Genomic DNA, 22,248 nt, shown 5'->3' on the forward strand with positions numbered 1-22,248 from the left:
GCGGAGGAGATCGAGGACGCACTGGGCTAAAACGGAGAGGCGAGCGATCCTGACGTCTACGCAGCGGCGTTTCTTAATAGGGGAAACACCGCTCATCGCACGGCTAGTCACCTCTAAAGGACGAGAAATCCTCTTCCTCTTGATAGGGATTGCTTCTTCATCCTCCGATGAAAAAATCTCAGGGCTACTCCAACCTTCTTGTTCAAAAACCCTTTCATCCTGTGATGAGGTCGGCATGTATGACCTCTTGAGAGGACGCGATACATCCACAAAACGCCTACTCCTTCCTGAAGTCGAACTATCCGACGAAATAAAATTGCACTCCCAGTATCGCCTTTCCTATGGCGGACTGCTGCAGCCTGGGACGCAACAGGACTGCCTGAAGGGACGACTGATCGAGAGTAAACCCCTCTCGCCTCCCTTCGACTGTCGACATGCCTTCTCCCCTTGGGTCTGGGAGCTTGCCAGAGGTCTAGGTCTAGGAGCACGAGAGGGACGATCAGGCGCCCCCCTCCACAAACACTGTCATTAAACACTTCCACTTTGTCCGTTAACGTTTAATCTGATCTCCCATGGACGCAAGGGCAGCGAACACTTTCACAATTTGTGGATCAGTAGTATCCTCAGATACAGCAACGGGCGCAGGAGGAAACCTGAGGGGAAGGTGCTACATCTACATGGGAATGAGCTGGAGAAGACACAGGCAAAGATTCATTCATAGGTTTACTCGAAGAACCAGATCTCTCACTTCTAGAAACTGTCTTCACACGATTTTTCTAGTCTCTCTACATACTTAACAAGAGCCTTCCACTCTTTCTCTATTCAGGCACTCACATTCATTGCACTATTATCCCACGTACATGCAAACTCTCGACACTTCTTACATACAGTATGGGGGATCTACCGATGATTTCGGCAGTCCCACTTTACCCACCCTTCTTTCACACAAACTCTAAAACATACTCCCTGAATCAGACATACTAATGCAAGATCAATTGCGATTGCCAAGCTAACTTCGTGAATACGATACCAATATCCAAAAAGTCAGTCAACGAGCAGGAAATTCTATCAGAGAACCAACAACGATGTTGCCGGTTCGGTGGCAGAGAAAATCTGAGGAAAACAAAAGGGAATGGTTCCGAGCACCAGCGCCACGGGAACGAGGTGCCATCACCTGACTACCAGTGTACTAGCGGTTGCCGCGAGTTTTGAAATTCTGCCAGTGCGAACAAGAGGATAAGCTATATATATACCTCCCAGGTAAGTGTCATGCATAAAATCATATATAAACTTGGATTGAAGTTAAATCCGAAGCTATATAGGGAACTGAGGTAGATCCATCATCTACCCGACAATGTTCGGACCTGGTTTTCCAGGCGGAACTATTCTGTGGAGCTGGACCACGGATTCCAGGGGGGCCTAGTTCTAGGAATAGAATCTCGGGATTCTGTCTGGTTTGCCCATGACGTGGTTAGAATGGGGAAAATTGTATTTTCATAATACTCTTAGTCCTACCAAGCAGGTATTGCTTACGCTTGGGCCATACTAATCATGTTATGCCGTCCCCTTTTGGGGTAGGGTAGGGATGCAGGCATTTGGGAGTCATTTCTCACTGGTGCCATCAGCAGAAGATTTAACTTCATGAAAAGCCATTGCTATCTTTTCAAAATGGGTCCCTTGATGGACAAAATTCGGCACAGTTGATGACCATTAGGAGTTTAACCATGAATCTCCCTCAGTCAGTTCAAGATAATAATGCAGCAAAGGAACATCCAGTTCCAAATAAATTATATGATCCAAAACACCCGTCAGGGCCCATAGAAATTTTACAAAAAAGTAAAAACCAATCAGATGATTCAAACATAATAACAATGGAACCATACGTTACAGAGATAGGAAACATAATGACAAATTTTCTAAGACCATTTGTATTTTTCATAGCTACAAACCTGAGGTCTTAACAATATGATAATTTCTAGTGCCTAGCTGGATCCGGTTACATCGCAGATGAAAGCAAGGAATCTTGTGAGATCTGGCAATGCATGCGTATATCGGGTGAAGAGTGGTCAAGGACCACGCACCCATGCCAAGCCGTCAGTCTTTCCCAACTCAGGATGCCTTAGCAAGACAGAGGGGCAGCTAGAGATGGACAGTACAATGTTAAGACGTCAGGTTTGTAGCTATGAAAAATAAAAATTTTCTTAGAAAATTTACACTTAGAGGGAGGTACAAAACATCCTAAACCGGCTGGGGGCCTACCCACCAGTCCAGCTCCAGGAGAAATAACTTTCAGAAAGGGACTGAAGCCCGTGAAAAGCTAGATACAACGATATCTAACCCCAGACACTGAGTGGCATACAATGATATAGTATAGTAGAATCATTACATAGGGAACCAGAGAGAAACTTTGACTGTCCAATAACAAATCAACATACCAGGGTTTGTTACCACTCCCAACTCCCCCTTGCCAAGGAGCAGAGCATATGCTACCGAACAGAGGGTTGGTTGTTTGCATACCAAGCGACCAAACTATCAGTATGACTACCTTACTTGCCTGTATCAGACCATTCCAGCAAATGACATGTCTATTCCTTAACCAGCCCAAAGGAAGAAGGAAAGGTACAAGAGAAAGAGACCAGCCAACTCACTCATTCTCTCATCCACACAATCATCCTTGTTCATTCGGTATCACTAGGAAGTAGAGGGAAAAGAGATAGGAGGATTGACTGTTCTTGCCCGCTCTTCCCTGAACTTTGAGATGTTCTCACTCTGTTAAACGAAGCATTCATTTCCTACAACCGTTTCGTTCGCACAAATGCGAGTGAAAGTTGACCAAAGTTAAATGCAGTAAAAGCTGGCCAGAACTTGCAATGTCTTGCTACACACCTATCTTCTCCATGATTGAACCTCACGAAGATTACTACAAAGAGGACCTCCTCTTATCTCCTTCAGATGCCTTGTCCTGAGGGACAGCAACATCGATCTAGGTACCTGAAGAACAGCCATTCCTGGCTTTCACAGGTGGGTTTGAGCCACCAACGCGGCTCTGTCCCTTCTCCTGTCCTGTGCCACTATCATGATGGAAAGAAGACGACTATCACGACTGTGGATGTACGACCCCCCCCTCCGGGGTTGTACACTTGGAGAGACCTGTACACGGGTATACCCGTCACAGCCCTGGTTTCATGAGCAGTGCCCTTGGAACCAGACAAGAGAACGAACTTGGGTTTGAATTCCTGGCGCTCGCGAGACAGTATATTTTGTGGAAAGTGTCCAGATTCCTGCTCTGGGAGGAGCAGGCGAGCTGAAGAGACAGCCAATTACCTTCTCTCCATGGAAAGGATGCAGACCCTTAGAAGTCTTGAAGCGAGACTTCTTAAGGGGTAGAGATTACCTTCCTCTTCTTAGGACATGGAACCCTTTGAAGAGGGAGGTTAGGAGGCGTCAGATGACGAAGACGAAAGATGATGACCCCGTGAAAGCTTGCTGCAACCAGGGAAGGGAGGGTGCTATGTCATGACAAGGAACCACACCGATCAAGAGCAGAGTTCCTTCGTTAGAGCCAAGCACTAAGATCGGCAGGGCTGTCTGGTCGAGCCAAGCAAGCTGAGCAGATCACCACTACATAATTATGAGTGGTAATCGTCAATGAAGAACTATCACTTTTTCCCAATTAACTGTTCTCCTTCAAGGCTGAAGCTCCGAGAAGAATAAGAGGGATTCTGTGTCTGCTGTCCTACATGTTCCCACCCTAAGGTCCAATGCACGATCACCGTTAGGTGATCATACACTCGATGGCGCTCACTCGCTCGCAGCCGAGATGGTTCCTGGTCTGGAGGCGGAACCTCTTGAACCGGGAGCTGAGGCTGGTACCTCTACGGTCCCAATCTTCGTCTTCCCGGAGGACGGAGAGACAGGCCTCGTTCCCGGAAGAACGGGAGGACCAGCAGAAGACCCACCTGTCCCGCCGGAGTGGGACAGATCCTTAGAAGTCTTTGAGCGAGACTTCTTTTTTTTGGGGGGGGGGGGGAGGGGGGGGGAGCGAGGCCACCTTCTTCCTCAGCTGGGGTCCTTGGAAGTCGAAGGGGAAGAGGCGGAAGAAAACGACGACGGAGAAGACGACGATGACACCTTCCACTTCTTCCTGGGCTTCTTCTTTGCCAGCTTCTTCAGGACAGCAGACAAGTCCTCCATCCAGGATGGAGCTGGGGCAGTTGCAGTAGCAACATGGCCCAACTCCACCTGTCCAGAGGGACCTACGGGAGCGGCAGCACTTCCATGGGCAGAAACGGAGACAGCAGGTACGGTGACAGCTACAGGAGGACAGTCAAGGGGAGAGCTCTTCAGGCACTTGAAGTCAGGGGGCGGGGCAAGGACAGCAAACCCAGGCCGCGGAGGAACCATCTCCCTTTGGGTCACATACAGCATCAGGGCTTGCACTGCCGAAGAGGTGACCGTAGTCACATGCTGGGTATACAGTGGTCCCCCCGTATTCGCGGGGGATGCGTACCAGACCCCCCCCCACCCCCCACGCAAATAGTTAGAATCTGCGAATGTTTGGAACCCCCTCTAAAAATGCTCATAAACTCCCTATCCTGAACATGCAAACACCAAAGTATCCTAAAAAGACCATCCTTCATCAAATATACATAAAATATCCTATTATGGTTCATATAATCTTTGGAATATTATTAATACTGTTTTAAAGTAAATCTTACATTTTATGTTTATATTAAAACTACATACTATGTACATACTGAACGACTTAGTTACGTATGTGAAACTAATTCAGACCCCCATAATAAGTATTCAGTCATGCAAGTTTTCTTTCAGGCTGTACTATTGAGACTAACATCTTCTTTTACAAGGGAACAAATTGTATGTGAAATCACAAATACCAAATGTATACTTAAAGTATTATCCTACATCAAATATACCATTGAATTGGTGTTTAGTACGAGCCCCTGGGGATTAATTACAGTCATCCGAATAAATATTACTTAAAATTCTTGTTCAGGAGGTAAAACTGCATGGAAAAAACCGCAACTGCCATAGTCTGGGCCGCCACGGAATAGTAGTAATATACCTACATCTACCGGAAAAAACTTATCTAGCTCATTTAATTCCACCTCGGGTATTTCTACAGAAGCAATCCGCGGTGGCTTAGACTATGGCAATTGACTGATTCCTATGTTATTTTAGTTACTGTACAAGATTTAAAAAGTAATATCCATTCGGCCGGCTGTAACTAAGCAATAATTGACCTTTGAAAGTTACATAATAGCCGCACCAAACTCAAAGGATATATTAAAAAATATTCCTTACAACCCTTGTAAAGCAACTAAAATAACATAGAAAATGTCAATTGCCATAGTCTAAGTCACCGAAGAACGGTCCTATAGGGAAGATACCAAGTATTCGTTACGGTGAAGGAAATGTAAACACAGCCGCCATGTTAAATTCCCCACCACCACCGAAGCCATATGTTCACAAAGGGGGGGGGGGGGGGGTAACGCACAGGTGGTGGGCGGAGTAAGGTGGAAGGTACGAGTTGTCTTAGCAGCACCCCACTGAATAGTAACATACCTTGACGCAAACTTTTGGCGAAAGCCTAACACTCACTTTCCTAAAACATAATAATTAAGAATAATGTTTGGAGCTTACCTTAAAGGGGTGGAGGGTACAAAGCAGCAGCTGCTTTAAGAATGCGTGGAGGCGGTCTTGGGTTCCTCAAAATGCAGCTTGAAATAAGCAACAGCCAAGTACCCGACGAAGTTATACATTCTCCTCCCGTATCTTGGAGTCAACTGCGGAGTTCCCTCCACCTCCTTTCAATAGTATTAGTATGGGCACCGGTTTTCTGGGTCCACAAAGTTCATCGAGTGGTTGACTGTCAAGTGGACATAACCTTCATCTCGCAGGCAGTCATAAGCCCTCCAACAGTCAGAAATAATAGTGGTACCCGGCACAAATGTATTCTTTGATAACTGCAAGCAGAGTCCCACTCGTCCTGTCGGGTACGGGAACAACGAAAAACTCCCGGGTCTGCCTGCAGATACCACCGAATACCCACTGGCCTTCGATTGAGGCGACCTACGTTTGCATTTTTCTTCTCCCAAACTTCGCCTCAATCGATTTCAACAATTGTACCGGGCCCACCTATTTGCTTCTTCTGTTGGAAGCACCAATTAACTATGACCTTGAAATTAAAAAGTGCAGTTGTTAGGGGAGGTAATTAAGTAGGGTAAATTTCATAATAATACAAGGCAGGTTGTGTATGAGAGAGAGGGAGGGGGGGGGAGAGCGGGGGAGAAGGAGGGGGGGTATGAATGGAAAATGGTGAGGGGATAAGCATAATACTTACTTCCCGGGAGAAGCTGGCCCAATCATTAATTGTCGAGTCCGACAGTCCAAGTTCTGTTCTCGCAACCTTGTAAGAAAAAAATCACTCACATACAGGTATGCGAAGAACAGAACTGTCTCAACATCAAGGTGGGACCCAGAGAACCAAGTGCCCTTAAACAATGAAAAGTAGTAAGAACAGCGTTTTTTCGCTTTCTTACTATGTGGTCGATAAGACCGGTCACACCTAAAGGTAAACGTGGAGGGAAAAAATACAATTATAAAACATGAAAATATGGAGTAGGTCATAAATGGTATAGGTGTAATATATATTGCCATGAATCTAGGGCCGGTCATATCACGGTTACGTGTAGAATCCACAAACTATTCGTAAGGTATTTACCTAAAGCACTTTTTTGCAGAATCTAGGCGGCACTCATTCCCACAATGGGGGCAAAAGACCTGCTTCCTCAGGAGGCCGTGGTCCTGAGCAGACCAGCCGTTCATAATTACCTGAGTAATAGGCAGAAAATCTTTGTAACTGAATGGGGGCAAAAGACCTGCTTTCTCAGGAGGCCGTGTCCTGGCAAAAAACCAGATTAGTCGATCATAATTACCTGAGTAAAAGGCAGAAAAATCTTTGTAACAATCATGTAACAATTGTTACATGAAGTTGGCAAAGAGTTCCTGGTGAGGGGCTGGGGGGGCGAGCGTGAAGTAGATGCAGCAGTGGGATGTCATGGCGGCAGATTCAACAGTGTTGGAGTTCTACAGTTAGGAGGTGGCAGGAGGCCAGACCGTAGAAAACAGGGTAGAGAGGTGGGTGGAGTAGTAAAAATGCTTTGATGCTATTGGTTTAGGCAGGGTGGGGCTGAGGTAAATGAACAAGCACTTAACAAGATAAGTTGGCAATGTTAAGGGTAATAAAAGTACTGGATAGTTAAGGAACTAAATGTAATGTGGGATGGGTTCAAAATATGAATTAATACAAATACATATATAAGGGGTCCCAGGAGGGGGTGGGAGGTTTAAGTCCTGGGTGGTAAATGTAATAGCCTAAGTAGTTGTTTTTAACTATAGTTGTTTTAATAAATACAAAAGACCAAATTTAAACATAGGTTAGCATATAACAAAAACTAATTAAACTTGTAGGGGATGTTGCTTGACCAGGGTGGGGTTGGACCTGCTGTAACCCCCCTTAAAGAACCAAACCAACCTAACATAACCTAACCTAGCAGGGGATGTAACCTTACCTAGTAGGGAACTTAAACCTAGTAGCAATGTTGCCTGACCAGGGGGGCTGCCCCCAGTACCCCCCTTTAAAGCCTAACTTAACCTAGTAAGGAAAGGTAACCTAACTAGTAGGGGAATATTGCCTGACCAGGGGGCTTCGCCCCCCGTGACCCCCCCTTAAATGGACCTAACCTAACCTAGTAAGGAATGTTAACCTAACCTAACCTAAAACCTAGTAGGGAAATACTTAGGCCTGAACCAAGGGGGGCTTCAAGTCCCACCCGTAAGGAACCTGTTAAAGGCCTAACCTAACCTAAGTAAGGAACCGTAACCTAAACCTAACCTTGTAGGGAAATCGTAGCCTTGACGGGGGGTAACTTCGTCCCCCCGGATGTAACCCCCCTTAAAGGAACCAACCTAACCTAACCTAGTAAGGGAATTTGCCTGAACCAGGGGGGCTTCTCCCCCGTACCGCCCCCTTAAAGCCTTAAGCCTAACCCCCCCCCCTCCCCCCCCCCCGTAAGGGATGTACCCCCCCTAACCCGACCCCCCCCTAACCTAGTTAGGGAACATTGCCTTGACCAGGGGGGCTTCGCCCCTCCGTACCCCCCCCCTTAAAGGCCTAACCTAACGTAGTAAGGTGACGTAACCTAATCCTCCAACCTAGTAGGGAAATACTAGCCTAACGTAACCTAGTAAGGAATGTAACCTAAACCAAACCTAACCTAGTAGGGAATATTACCTGACCAGGGGGCTTCGCCCTCCCCTGTACCCCCCCTTAAAGGCCTAACCTAACCTAGTAAGGAATGTAACCTAACCAACCTACCTAACCTAACCTAGTAGGGAACATTGCCTGACCATGGCTTCGCCCCCCCCGTACCCCCCCTTAACCCCCGCAAGACACGGTAAATTTGAATGGCGGCTGGTACGTACGTAGCTAAAATTGATACGCTGATCCGCACGGGTTCTGCACAATTAATTAATTGTAGTTTATTGTTAATATCTTCTTATTACTTACTATTTTCACTTCAAAGAAATTGCAAGTTCAGGCAGAACCTTTCTATATGAAATGGACACCTTTTAAATTGTATTATTCCCTTCTCTATATTTTTTCTAGATTTTCCTTTAATATCCAAAATTTGGTCAATATTCTCAGCGTTAGTGAAGACAAATTTTGTATCCTAATTTCATAAATTACTGCTTGATCAATTTACGTAAACTCAATGCTATAATATTCCAAATTTACTTGTCATTCAGGGGAAAGCAAAAGCAGATGGATATACAACATTTTCAGAACATTTTTAGAGTATAATTCATAACTACTCAACACACTGGCACTAAACTCAAAACACCTCTGAACGTATGTGAAATATGCCTTGTTCAGTAACACAGCACAAACAAGTATTAATTATATATATATATATATATATATATATATATATATATATATATATTATATATATATATATTATTATATAATTTACATTTATATATGTGTATATAGAAATATATATATATAATATATATTATATATATATATATATATATATATATATATATATATGTATGAATGTGAGTGCATGCACATGTTCATTTATATATCTACATGTGATACAGTATACTAAACAAAAGAAAGGAAAAATATATGTTCATCCATAAGTCGGTACTTACTCTTAGTTCTTTATGATATTGAAGCAAAGCATGCAGCACAAAGCCCAACATCACAATTTTGATATTCCCAAGTAGAGTGTACGTTTTTATTCAATATCAGCATGTAATAATTCGAAAAATAGAAAAATTATGATAAAGATTATCACTCGAAACCAAGACGCCAACCATGATATCTCAATGTACATTCGAAAATTATTAGCTTTTGCTACAAATTCATTATATGATATACGAATTTATTCCATTACTGGTAATTCCTGTTATCACTTAAAACTTGTTTTTATCATTCTATCATGTCTTTATCCCATATTAACCTGTAATAATTACAAAAAATAACGATAAGAGATAGTAGTTATCGAAAGCCGGTCATGAAACACTCAAAACCAACGCCGAGACTGAAGTTTTGCCGGGAATTTTTGCTTTTTTCACGTCATAACCTTTTAACCAATTAAGTAACGGGATTCTAATGATGCCTATTGTGATGTAATAACATTTAGCCAATGACACTCAAGTATTGATACGGCATCATAGAGCACGGTACTGGTGTTAAGAAATCTGTCTCTAAAAGTATTGTGCGCGGTTCAAATCGGGCCACTAAAGTGGCTCAGGCGTCGGGAGTTGGAAAGCCAGAAAAGTGGCTCTCGTCTTTAGGGGGTTAAAGGCCTAACGTAGCCTAGTAAGGAATGTAACCTAACCTAAACCTAACCTAGTAGGGAATATTGCCTGACCAGGGGGGGCGAATGTAACCTAACCTAACCTAGTAGTGAACATTGCCTGACCAGGGGGGTGCTTACCCCCCCCAAATGCCTGACCAGGCCTCGCCCCCCGTACCCCCCCTTAAAGGCCTAACCTAACCTAGTAAGGAATGTAACCTAACCAACCTAAACACCTAACCTAACCTAGTAAGGGAATGTACCATATGAATCCTGACCAGGGGGCTTCGCCCCCCGTACCATAAGTACCTAAACCTAGGGGGCCTGTAACCTAACCTAGTAGGGAAACATAGCCAAAGGGGGCTTGCCCCCCTGTACCTTAAGGCCTAACCTAACCTAATAGGGAAATACCTAAGGCCTAACTAGTAACCAACCTGGGCCTAACCTAACCTTAGCCTAGGGATATTGCCTGCCAGGGGGCTTCACCCCCCCACCTTAAAGGCCTACCTAACCTAGTAAGGAATGTAACCTAACACTAACCTAGTAGGGAATATTGCCTGACCATGGGGGCTTCACCCCTGTACCCCCCTTAAAGGCCTAACCTAACCTAGTAAGGAATGTAAACCTAACCAAACCTAACCTAGTAGGTAACCAAGTAGGGAATGTAACACCCCCCCCCCCCCCCCCCGGTATCCACCCTTGAAGAACTAACCAACCAAGCCTAACCGGGTAACCCCTTCAAGGAAGTAAAAACTAGTAGGTAAACCAACATATAACAAAACTAAACCTAAGGGTTATGTTGCCTAACCAGGGGATGGATTCGGCCCCCAGTATAAAATGACCCCCATATAGGTAAAATTTGACTCGGGTGGGGTGGATAGTAAAACCTAACTTTGATGGGTGTAGGAAGGGGTTGTAAATGTAAAAAGTAACCATACATAACTGCATAATAGTAAGGAAACTGGAAGGGAGGTGTAAATTGTAATGTCTGTAAAAGCGTATAATGGAATATATTGAAATGTAGGTTTTATAAGAATAATGGCTAACTATATCTTTAAATTTTAAATTATTAATATTTAAACTTTAGGGTTTTATAACTAATAATGGCAAACTTTAATCTAGGTATTGGTATCGTGAGAAATGCATTGTAAATGGTGTAACGTAAAGAGCCAGTCGTGAATACTGGAAAGGGGAGGGATTGACTTGTGTATAAATGATATAGGAGTGTGTATGTAATATGCAACGCAATGTGCAATTTCACGTAACATGTAGGTAGTAGGTATCGAAACGTCCTAAAACACTGGAGTTTCTATATCAACACGTAGGCATTTTTAGGTGTCTGTCCTCAATTATAACATAATATTTCAAGTTATATATGGTGAAATGATTAGGTGGGGATATTTCAAAACAGTTATTATACAAATACTATGGAAAAATGAAAAGGAATAAACACTAGAATTCACATAACATGTTTATAAACAAATTAGGTAAATGCTTTTATGTAACTCAACGTATGGTTACCAGCCAGGGTTCCCAGATGACACCACTACCAACCAGCCAAAGTCTACCATGAAACCAGCCACCAAAATCCCCGCCACAATGGAAATCCAACCAACCCAAATAACCGGCAAATATATGTGCGTTATATTTATCTTTATAAATGCATATTTGTTTATCATATATATGCTTGTATAGCGGCAATCATAGTTTAGTTAGATAATATAAACTAATATAAGAATACAGGAAAAAAAACGAGAATGAATTGAAAATTTGAAATGAGGCTCGTTCTCTGAGAATCCGGCGGTCTGTTTTGTGGTCGTCTGGTGTGTGTGTGATTTTTATTTTCAATTCCATCTACATATTTTGTCTTAAATGTTTACCAAGTTTTTACTGAAAACCTATTCAAATTCCCCAGATGTTCCTGAAAACCTTCAAAAATTCCCAATTCTGGGGAGAGGATTCCTCAAACGTGGGGAGGGATCAATTTAGCTCAAATAGAAAGTATTTGAAAACAGCCAAAGTGAATTTTACCCACCAAATTAGGAAAAAAAAAAGCCAAATTTGGTGAGAAACTGCCAAATCTGGGAACCCTGTACCACCCAATCTTCACTCAGTCCGGTAGCAACGTAGGGGTCATACTGTAAGGTGTTTGGCTAAATAGTAAATACATGTATCCCTCCCGTAAACCCCCATTTCTTTCCTCACTAAGCAGTAAGCAGTCTGAGTTTAGGCCAAAAGCTCCCTTACAGTTAGCGCATGCGCAGTAGCATTAGCGCATGCGTAGTAGGATTCAGTGTTGTGGTAGTAGTAAGTAGACGAATATGGATGTGGAACGGCTCTACTATCGCTAGTTTGTTATCTCTTATTTCCGCCTGTATTTCGTGTTTTTAAAAAGTGATAAATGTGTGGGGGGGAAATACCACAATAACACGGCAAAATCACCCCCCACCCCTGGTTTCTCCCCACCCAAAACCCCGGTTTCCCACTGGGGTCCCCCTTACCGTAGGATAGAGTTCAAAGGTAAATTGGTAGAGTCGTCCGAATAAATGTTACTTCAAATTCTTGTTCAGGAGGTAAAACTGCATAGAAAAACCGCAACTGCCATACTCTGGGCCGCCGCGATAGGTAGACTAGATCTACCCCAACCTCGTTCAATCTATCACATAATGACTAATATACTTTTTGTGAACTGGATATTGGTACGGTAGCCGTACCCCGATCGCGGTAGATATGGGTAAGACAGTGAATTGCGTATGCGCAAACCCTTGTTTACCGCCTCAGGCATATCAGTGTCAGCAAGAAAAATGGTGACGGAACAGCATGAACTGCGGAATAATACGTTAGTTTTCGCCGAAAAACAGATGTTTCCAGGCTTTAACGAGCTGAAAGAAGCCATGGACATCTATGAAGACTCAAACTTTGTACGGCAGGAAGTTTGAAATTGACGCATGCGCAATTCACTGCCGTACCAATATCTACCGCGATCGGGATACGGCTACCGTACCAATATCCTGTGCCTACTTTATATATAGCTATTCACATGCTCTTTCCATGAGGTGATTATTTTTTTAATATCCATGCCTTACCGCTAGTTTTACCTCTAATAGCCTAGTTTACCAACTCTAAATGAATTTAAGCCTAAGTTAGATAGTATTATATATTGTAAACAATATCTAGTACATTCCAGTTTCCAAGATTGGTAATTCTAGGCAATACCTACCTCGTAACTGCGTACGGACTGCAAGGAACATTCCCGCGAGTACTGCAGTCGACAGCCACTAAGGAAGTCGAAGAGGGAAAGATGAGACCTCAACTGGCAAGGAAGGACTAAACTAAAGTAACAGGCAGTGTAACAACAGTGTTACCGTTGTATCATCCGCATAAAGTTTCCGCAAGCGCTTAGTTACGTTTTTCAAGCGATGCTTGTTTACGGCCTTCTATACGAAAACAAAGAAAATGAAATTCTCACCTTACTTGGTAAACTAAATTATTTAATTTTCTAATTGTGAACAATGCTTCATCCGAGTCTGTCACTGATATGTGTAATATCTGAATCGATGCGTTCGTCATTATTTGACCATATAATTATGCACTGTTTTTCGGCATCATTATTAACATTTTGAGGCTGTGTCCCATATTATAACACTATTGTCTGCATTGATGTGTTCATCACTATCTGACGATATAATCATGCACTGTTCCTCTTCACCATTATTAACATTTTGAGGCTGCGTGTCACATAATATAACACTATTGTCTTGTTCATTTTCACTGTTTTTTTTTTTTTTTTTTTTTTTTCGTCATCAGCTTTGCCTGAAGATGAGTAGTAATCTTCAGGAAAAAAGACTTTTAATATGTAATCATATGAATCCACTAATTCATTGTCGTCCTGAGTTTCACAAATTTCAACTTCAGTTTATTTTTAGGAAAATAGCAGTTTTTTTGGGGGGAAAATTGGATATATAATCACGCGATTTGCGGCCACTCATGTTTTCTTCATATACAGGCCATCTGCTGTAAATGGTCACTTTAAAGTATCGAACGGGATAAAACAATGAACTCATTCATATGCATGATAATGGATTGGCGATCTGGGAAGATAGAATACTTAGTCCGCATAATTATGGTTTCCACTTGATCTTTACGAGTTTGCAGAGATGCAGGTAGCCTATATATAATGTTAGTAGTTTCATTGTCTATGAAACGTGAGCTCCAAAGATATATTTTTGAAACTCTGGACATTACCTTTGTACATAGCAAATTAATTAAAGCGAGAATTCTGAAAAATGAATACCTACTAGCGATAAAAAACTGTATGCCCGTAAGAGATTGTGCAGGTAATTGATCACTTGTTTACTGCACCTATTCATAGGATCTGATGATCATGAACTTCGCACATAGGGATTTGAACGATTTATATAAATTTCGTTATACTTAAGGTACATTACTAATATATATATATATATATATTATTAATATATATATATAGTATATATTATATATATATATATATATATATACATATACATACATGCATATATACATATAAACATATATATACATATATATATATATATATACATATATATATATACTATATATAGCATATATATATATATATATATATATATATATATATATATATATATATATATATATATATATACATATATAAGTATATATATATATATATATATATATACATGTACATGTACATATATACATATATATACACATATGTATATGTTTATATGTATATTACCAATACGTATATGTATATACATATACATATATATGTATACCTATATATACATACTATATATATTATCTACACATACATATATATACATTCATACATATATCTCTATATATACATTATATTTACATTATATTTATATACATGCACTGTATATATATCATATACATACACCTATATACGTGTATATATATATATATATAAATATATACTATATATATATATATGAGAAGTATTATTTTTTCCTTTCTTATTTGTCCCAGATATATTTACAGATAAGTATGTGATAAGCATAACAGCATTTATGTATCAGTATATAACTCATTAAATCATATAGGAAATAATTTTATAATATATTAACAGATTGATGTATGTACACTCGGCAAGGAATGTTAAGATACAGTTTTTTTAAATCTTCGGACATATTGCGTTCCATAATGCCACACCTGGCAACTCTAGAAAGGGGGCGGAGCTTCAAAATCGTAGCGTTTTTTGCTTTCTAGATTTCCATTAACTTTACACTATAAAGATTCTGTAGAGGTTCTTTAATAATTTATACTTGAATGTAGAAACAGGCTCTATATTATTCGTTAATGTTGGTTTGGTAACGTCAGTTCAGGGTATAATATCGATCATCAATTTTTAAAACCTTCTGTGAAACTTTATTTATAAGTAATGTTTGACACTAAACTGACGTAACATTCATGCGTAATTGAAGACGGATCTTAAACAATGAGAGAAAGGGTTTTAAAATTTGGTCAGTGCTTGTGAAAATCGTGAGGAACATTACAGTAAAGAATGAAATATTATGACGATAGAGAGAGAGCGCGCACAAGCATACGCCTATCGATAGAGATACTTAATTCATTATATTTACTTTGAGAGATTAAGTGACAATATTTTTTTCAAATGTTTCAAAAGTGGGGAGAGAGAGAGAGAGAGAGAGAGAGAAACTTGGAAGTGAAGGAGAGAGAGAGAGAGAGAGCACAAGCATAGGCCTATCTATAGAGATACTTAATTCATTATATTTACTTTGAAAGATTGAGTGATAATATTTTTTCAAATGTGTTTTAAAAGAGAGAGAGAGAGAGAGAGCACAAGCATAGGCCTATCTGTAGAGATACTAATTCATTAGATTTACTTTGAAAGATTGAATGATAATATTTTTTCAAATGTGTTTTAAAAGAGAGAGAGAGAGGAGAGAGAGAGAACAAAATATGCTTACGTGAAAGCTTAGGCCTATTTATACTACTTAATTTCATTATATTTTCTGGGGAGATTGAGTGGTAATATATATTTTTTGTAAAGTATGTTTTAGAAGTGGAGAGAGAGAGAGAGAGAGAAGAGAGAGAGAGAGAGAGATAAATTATAGTATTGGTGACGGACTTGTGACGGGGAAAGGCAGAAGAAAGTGTGAGTCGGTGCACAGATACCTGGGAAACGGAGTGATATGACTGCCAAGATCGTGCTGCACTATGCTAGATAAAATTTGAAGGATCAGAATATTCAAGTCAATTCTCTAAGAAATTCATACCCTAATCTTGATTTCATTCGACAGTTGCCATAACATTCAAAGATTGCAAAAAGACGGAAAATTTTAGACACAGGCTGCGGTCATTCTTGCTCTCTTGATATAATCTGTACTTTTGAAAATCGGGTTTCATCCACAAATCATTCCCGAAAAAAGCTGTGTTAAGTGAAAATAGTTATTACCACAAATAACTTAATAAGTATTGCACAGGCAATTAAAGTTTTATATCGTGCAAATAATGCTGATGTGTTGGGAGATCTTTCAGCCTCGCAGCAAAGAAATGCAGTCGTGTAGTGCAGTAGGCTACTACGAACTGCTTTGTATGGGAGCATATAGCCAGAAAATCTTTGAGCTGTCATGCGACTTTAACCTTGATAAAGATTTATGTTTAATGACGGCGGCTTTGTAAACAGCAACTAGCATTCGATCCATGTCAACGTCAAAGTAATCAGTGTGAAATCCGTTACGTAAGCCAGTAACCAGTGACTTGCGCTTTCCCGCTCGAAGTTCTAGGGTTCCTCCACATCATAGAAAACGCTCTTGCGGATGCAACTAGATTTGCTCAACCTACCTTAGCCTTAGCAACATTGGCTGCCATTGACGTCAGCTAACATTAAACGCTTTGGAATACAAGCATGAGTTTGTAAAAGCTAAAAATAATTGCATTCACCATTTACAATATACAATGATATCCCCGTTCATGAAGGAAAACGAGTATATATTGTCGTCGTGATACATAGCACTACAATCAGAAATTCACATTCTATCTACCAGATCTCTATGAACGAATCCATCTGAGAAATTCCAATTACTTCGGACATATATCGTGTTTTTAAGTATCTGAACGGTTTTGTTTTGCAGTTTTAACTTATATGATATAATTTGCGGTGTATTTTCATATTCTAGATTAAATTTAGCGATATTATGTCTTTTCAGTAAAAACAAATGGGAAATTCGATGAACGAAAGCTAATGAAAGCTGTATCTTCAGTTTTCTTGTCAAGTGTACAGAACAGCAGTCATGCCGTCCCTTTAGCACTGTCATCCATTGAAGACATGACTAAAGCACGTCAGATGTGAATGCATTATAATAGTTTGGAGGGACGTAATAAATATGTGTCACTTCGTAAAATAAATCCAAAGTGCATAGAGCAATTCGTATTATTTGCATATGCAATTCGCACGGACTACTATAAATTGTTTGAAAAAATGTCTTGCATGCAGATTTTTTTTAGCCAATGGTTTACCTATAAGCATAAAGAAAAAGGTCAGTTCAGTATCAGTTAACGTTCGTAGGGGATATAACGAATTTGTTTCATTTATTGGCTAATGAAAGGTGCATCAAGTGCACTTATTCTTTGGAAAAAGCACTTATATAATTGCCCATACCATAGATATACAGAGAGAGATCTATGGTTCATACCATCACGCCCGGCTTTTTATCCAAAATAAAGGGCGGGGGCTGGGGTGGGCTGGGGGGTTGGGGTGGGGGGAACTGGGGAATATTATAAGTCATCCAGAATCATAAAAATGTATAATTGTTTACTCATGTCAAGGATCATAAGTTTTTTTTTTTTTTTTTTTTAATTCTACAAAGAATGTACCCAGCCGACCTTGGCCACTTATTGCAAGCAATGAATCTTTGTATTGTGATGTAACTTTTGTATTTATATATTCCATTATAGTAGTTAAAGAATGAACCCCTTTATCCTCAGATGAAGCACAATCTGCGAGTATATATAAAAAAGCCACGAAACAAAGAAAAATACTTTTATTCTCTCTCTCTCTCTCTCTCTCTCTCTCTCTCTCTCTCTCTCTCAATACCTTTGCAAGGACAGATGTGGTCTGAAAGGTAAGCATTAGACCAACTTCGCATTTTATCTTAGCGATTCGTATTCAAGAAGAATGTTCTGTAGTGAGGCTCCACATCTTAAAATATACATCGTTACATGAACGCTCGTGTATACTACTGCTAGACAGAATAGAATGGGAAATAAAACTGAAATTGTTGTCTAAACCGGGAAGAGAGGTTGACCATGACTACGTCCATTTAGTAAGCCGTGTTTTACCCGTTACTTGTGTTTTCATTTATATTACTTTCGTAAACTTTGTAATATCGTCTGATATAGACTCAGATACTTTTATTTAATATTATCCTTAGGTGTCATTATTGAAGGCAGTAGGATAAAAGTTGCATGGGGGAGGGTGAGATGGAAGAAAAGAAAGATAGCTAGAGTAGTGGTGTGATAAGAAAATGCTAATCAAGCTAAAAGTCAAGATATATAACTGTAATAAGACCAGCGTTAATGTATGGAGCATAAACATGGGCTCTAAGAAGAAAAGAGGAAGCAAAGATTCAGAGAACAGAGATGAGAATGCTGAGTGGATTATGGGAGTATAGCTGTTTGAGAGATTGGAAAATGATGAAATAAGACGAAGGGAAGGCTTAATAAAGATTACAGAAGTGGTAAGAGAGTCACGATTGAGATGGTATGGCAGTGGCCGATCTAAAAATCTCTCATGTATATATATATATATATATATATATATATATATATATATATATATATATATATATATATATATATATAGCTTAAAAAATCACAGTAGATGCACGTGACTTCATAAATAAGCGAATCCCACAGGAAAGTGATAGTCAGAAATCCAAGGGCTTTCGTCTTTACTAAGACATTGTCAAGGAGCTAATGAAATACAATCGGAGAGAAAGGTCTCAGGTACACAACAAGATCAAGAATACCAGATGGTTAATTGTTAAAAGGGCAAAAATTAAAAGAGATAATCCAGGATTATCGGATGTCACACGGTCACAAACCTAAACAGATTTGACCCTAACCGAAATTACAATACTAGTATCTTTACAGTCCAAAACATGTAAAAACTGAATATATTAATTTTATTGCTTATATTTATCTACAACTTTTTTCATTATGAAAGCATCAAGTTTAAATAAACCAAGACTTAAATTTAGAGCATTTCCATTATATGACTTGAAGTGAAACAAGATTCAATGATATTCCTTTTAACTGTGTCATTACATGGGATTAAGACTCTTGCTTGACTCCAGTTAATAGGATGGTCTAAATCTCTCATATGTACGAATAATGCATTTGATATTTGCCCAGTTCTCACAGAATATTGATGTTGTTTGAGACGTTGTGAAAGAGATTTACCGGTCTATCTGTAATAGACTTTATCACACTTTTTGCAAGGAATTCATATATGCAGCCTGGAAGATCTTTAGGAGAATTTTTGATTACTAAACTCTTGACATTAATATTACTGAAAACAACATTTATGTTTAAAAGCTTTAAAATTCTAGGAATATCTAAAAACCTTTCATCATAGGGTAATTTTAGAATGTTATGCTTACTAAATTCAAGTTTGTCATTAGTTGAATAAAATGTTTTTCTAGCTCTTTTCCATGCCACATCTACAAAAGTCCTTGGGTATTTAAGTTTCAATGCAATATCATAAATAGTTTTAATTTCAGCGTCAATAAACTGCGGGCTACAGACACGTAAAGCCCTGGGCATATCCCAGAAAAAACAGAGCATTTAAAGAGGCAATGTTAGTTGATTTTCGAAAGACTGAAAAGGTGAAATTTCTATAATTTCTATGGATAGTTACATCAAGAAAATTCAAATTACAATTTCTTTCTTCCTCTACAGGAAATTTTATAGAAGGGACTAAATTATTGAGATTATTAAGGAATTCCTGGAGATTTTCGTGAACTGGCCAAATACAGAAAATATCATCCACATATCTAACCAAATAACTTTTGGGACAAAATTCTTGGTAAGAGTTTTGTCTCAAAAAGTTCCATGTAAATATTGCTAAGGACAGGAGATAAGGGATTACCCATAGCCATGCCAAACTTTTGTACAAAAAATTCCCCATTAAAACAAAATTTACTATCTTGTGATACATAACCTTATGAGACTAATGAGGTTTGCTACACTTAGGGGAATGTCACGACTCTCTAATTCATCCTCCAAATATTCAAGTAAGTCATCTAGAGGCACTTTTGTAAATAAAGAGACAACATCAAAACTAACCATATTAAAATCAAAATTCAAATTTAAACTATTCAATTTGTTTATAAAATCAACATTGTTTTTAACATTTGTGTTAGAAATGTTTTCTACCAAAGGAGTAAGAATTTTTACAAGCCATTTAGATAAATTATAGGTAACTGAGCCCACTGAACTAATGATTGGTCTGATAGGGTTATTGATTTTATGTCTTGACTAAACCATACATATAAGGTAGGGAGGCGCATTGCGGTGTAAACTGTTTAATTAAATGGTCCAAGCCCTTCAAAATGGATTTAATTTGTTAATTAAAATGGGAGTTTACTGTCTGTGTAGGGTCAGACCTCAGTTTCGTATAAGTATCAGTATCCTTTAGCAATGTCATTATTTTACTTACATAGTCACTTTTATTCATTATTACCACTGCATTAGATTTATCTGCTTTTGTCACTTTCACTGTTTCGTCTTCTTTGATTTTCTTAAAAGCCTGGAGAAATCTCACGGGTACATTAGGGGGAGAAGGTTTACTCATAGCACCATACACAATACCTTTACAAATATTGATATCATCAGGGCATAGGTTTTGATTAAATTTTTCCAAATAACAAAAGGATTTTGAAATGTCGACACAGTCCAGGTTACCATTAAATACACCAAAGCTTAACCCATATCCCAAACCCGCTATCGTAGCACTATCCACTGGTTTGTCTAATAAACTAATCATGAAGTCCACGTTGGCATGCTTAGTCCAGTCACTTTCAGCAAAAAGATTCTTCAGCTTGACTTGAAGCTTCCTTTCAAGATGGTTGCAGCACTTTCTCAATTTTCTGTATAATATATATATATATATATATATATATATATATATATATATATATATATATATATATATATATAGATTTTTACAGTTTTTGATCGCCTCGTCTTCCCAGTATCATTCATTTTTAGTTATTTGCTAGAAGAGCAGCCATTTTTACCCCCACCTTTAAAACATTGGGGAGATTGGCATGTCCGGTCCGGGGGGAAAATAATCCGTTAACGACTAGACCTAGCGTATAGGGTAAGAAGGGCAGGTTGCAGGGGTTATATAGGTTTCTTGGTGGGCTTTAGGTAATCCTAGCTTTAGACCACTTTCCCCACAAATCTGCTGGCTGTGTTTTTACATCTTTCCAGACAATGCCGTAGGCTTTGTGTGATCCCAGGCCACTTGGAAATGTCCTGATTCATCCTCAGTCTACACCAGCTTCTGTTATCAGGCAGATGTGCTCGCCTCTGACTTGAAGTCAGCCCCTTTGTTTCATCGTCGCTGGTTGGAGACCTCCTCAGACATCACGATACATGTGCAAGCCACTAAGGACTACAGGTACGTCTCAAAAGTGCAAAATCCAACCAGTCCTATTCCTTCAAGAAGAATCTTGCTATTTCCATTTTCAAATTTCCCTTTTAAAACTCCTCTACTGAACATCCTTTGTCCACCATCGTCGCACGTGCTACCCCTGTGACCTGTCCAAGATTAAGTCTTCATTGAACATTTCATTTAAGCACTAGAGTTCCTCCTCTTGTGTGTGATTACAGATAAACACCCTCCATAGTGATTAGCTCAGATATGCAAGAAGTCTTTAGTTTATGTTGAGTGTAATTTGGGAATTCCTTTCCAGATTGCTGAGTCCATGCTCCATCTCCTCGCAAGCACTTGTATTACCTGAGTTCATAAATTTGGAAACCAGCATTGCAGTAGATGTTGATTTCGGCCAGTTTTTCCACTTTGTGAAAGATAAGAGTGTTCCAGGCAGTAAACGGCCTCCCCCACATGGCATACATGCCTTGCCTTTATCTCAGGCCATTCAATGTTGCTTGTAAATAAATGTAAATTAGATTAATCTGATGAGTTTTCAATGGCAACCTTGCATTCCCTTTAACAATTATCTAATGTAAGTCATAAACGCTCCATTTTCCCATATTTCCTCTTTTTTTCCCCCCTTACGTTTTGGACAAAGGCCATCTCAAACATCCC

The sequence above is a fragment of the Macrobrachium nipponense genome, chromosome 2, assembly GCF_015104395.2.
Source record: "Macrobrachium nipponense isolate FS-2020 chromosome 2, ASM1510439v2, whole genome shotgun sequence".
Taxonomy (NCBI): domain Eukaryota; kingdom Metazoa; phylum Arthropoda; class Malacostraca; order Decapoda; family Palaemonidae; genus Macrobrachium; species Macrobrachium nipponense.